General features: G+C 33.6%; 1 protein-coding gene across 1 annotated transcript in view; it reads left to right on the top strand.

Annotated features, from left to right (window-relative positions):
* The first annotated feature begins 62 nt into the window (after positions 1 to 62).
* The window catches only part of LOC136828177 (chorion peroxidase-like), a 43,848-nt gene continuing 41,410 nt past the window's right edge, over positions 63 to 2,500 (top strand). Inside the window, exon 1 of the mRNA XM_067085993.1 lies at positions 63 to 152. The gene's annotated coding sequence lies outside the window, so the exon portion shown is untranslated. The remainder of the gene's footprint in view (positions 153 to 2,500) is intronic.

Below are 2,500 nucleotides of genomic sequence, written 5' to 3'. Positions count from 1 at the left end.
TTTGCCCCAAGGGATTCCTGACGTCAGAGGATCTGCTGGAAATCCTTCGAATCCTTCGGGTTGCGGAGGCAGTAGGATCTGTCGCAGGACAGGGAATATTCTCTTTTACATTAGAGGCCATCTTTAGGATCTTTACGTCGATTTCTTCGCAGGTGAGAAGGCTGGAATTGGTTTGGATGTCGTAAAAAACGATACGTGGCGGTTTTCTGTCCTGTCTCGTTAGTTATTGAACGCACCGAATACTTGACAGCTTATATGAATTTAAATTTATTTATGTGGTGTCTTGCTTTTCAGTGTTTCGGTTTAAATGAATATATAAATAAATTAATACACAAATGAATAATTAATTAGATAGGTGAATAAAAAGGTAAACTAATAAATAAATGAATGACCATATAATTGAATAATAAAAAGAGCCAATAAATAAATCATGACAATTAAATAGAAATATAAATAAAAAATGTAAATAAGTGAATTAGTGAATAAATGAATAATTAAATTAGCAAATGAAGCAAATGATTAACGAATAAATTAATTAATGAGTGAATAACACAGTCCTATTTTTTTCTGAAATACTACAAATCTTTGCCAAATTCCAAACATCACAGCTTAAGCCAATTTTAAATCTCTTCCAGCGGTCTCTCGTTGGGCAATATTGTTTCAACAAACAGATAAATAAAACAATTAAACTTTCTCTAGACATCTTCCAAATACCTTTTGGCTCAGTTCATTAATAAGACGGGCAACAGGTAAGGACCAACGGGTGAAGGTTTAGGTAAATTAGTTCGCTCGCCACTTCATCGTAAAACTCTACTACTGAGGTTGACAAACTCATCCTCCCATAACCAAGACGAATTTATTTGTCTTAACGACAAGGAAGGGGTTAATTTGTCGACGAATATAAATAACGACAAAAACATGGCCAGTCTATAGGTGACATTAATGACAAAGTATTTTGCCAAAAGACGCCATAGAATTACTCGATAGTAAAGAATCTATTTGTCTAACAATGACAAAAACAGGGTTAATTTGTCGAAGAATATTTGTCAAATAACGATAAAAACATGGCCAGTCTATAGGTGACATTAATAACAGAATATCTAACAAAAGACGTCACATACAAATATTTCTTATCCATGTCTTTAATGGAAAAGTGGGCGTGGCTCTGGAAAAAAGGGGAGGGGCTAAAGCCGTGACGTCATGACCTTGAGAGCAGAGCGCCTGCGCGTTGCATAAAAAAAGGGAAAAAAAAAAAAAAAAATGAAATTAAAATAGACATGAGGTGGTCTGGGAACATGATGTGAAATTGTTGGATGGTTAAAAAAGTATTGGAGATTATATATATATATATATATATATATATATATATAACATGATGTGAATATTGTTGGATGGTTAAAATATATATATATATTATATATATATATATATATATATATATATATATATATATATATATATATATATATACATATATACATACATACATACACATATACATACCCTAATGCAATCATGGGAAACGCTTTCAACACCCACATTCCCACTGGCCACGACCAATCTAGAATCAGGTAGAACCAGGTAATATTAATTATGCATGAAGAGAAGGACGCCTGCTTTCGTAATGCTTTGGAAAATATCTAAGTGTTTCGAACAAGAATTACCAGGATAACTTTAGATTTAAAATGAAGGTTTTTTTTTTTTCTGAAACTACCATTTCATTATGGTGGACAAAGTTCAATAGTTCTCTCTCTCTCTCTCTTGCACAAGATGAAATGAACAGCTGAGTACATAAGCAATACACATACGAGTATATCTTAATAGTTACTTATGAATCTCTCTCTCTCTCTCTCTCTTCTCTCTCTCTCTCATAAACAAATAAGATCAGATGAACAGATGATTGAGTACATGGACAACACTTGTGTACACAGCAAAAATTTACTGATGAAGCTCTCTCTCTCTCTCTCTCTCTCTCTCTCTCTCTCTCTCTCTCTCTCTCAAAACAGACGAAGTTGTGCTGATGATTCGCTCTCTCTCTTTCTCTCTCTCTCTCTCAAAACAGACGAAGTTGTGCTGATGATTCTCTCTCTCTCTCTCTCTCTCAAAACAGAAGCTGTGGGAAACATCACTTGGTTTCCATGCATACTGTTTTACTGAACCGAAGGTCAAAGGAATATTTCCAAGTTTGAGAAATTATTATCCTGTTTTCCCGAATCCTTCGGTTTTTTTTATATAGTTTCGTTCCTGGGGGAAAACCCCATAACTTGTTCAAGACAGCATGGTGGGTTTCCAGTTATTATTTTTTTTTTATTATTCTTCTCAGTTTTATTTTTATTTTATGCTTCTTTCAAGACGTCAAGAGATGAGATGAGTTTCGTATGGAAATATAATTTTTTTTTTTTTTTAAGGATAACAGTTATTCTGGTAATATGGAATTTAACACTTTCTCTCTCTCTCTCTCTCTCTCGTCAGATGCTGAATTATGTAGCTAAATAAGATT

The sequence above is a fragment of the Macrobrachium rosenbergii genome, chromosome 42 (assembly GCF_040412425.1).
Source record: "Macrobrachium rosenbergii isolate ZJJX-2024 chromosome 42, ASM4041242v1, whole genome shotgun sequence".
NCBI classification, from domain to species: domain Eukaryota; kingdom Metazoa; phylum Arthropoda; class Malacostraca; order Decapoda; family Palaemonidae; genus Macrobrachium; species Macrobrachium rosenbergii.
Note: the sequence above shows the minus strand (reverse complement) of the source record. Positions and strands in the feature narration are given on the sequence as shown.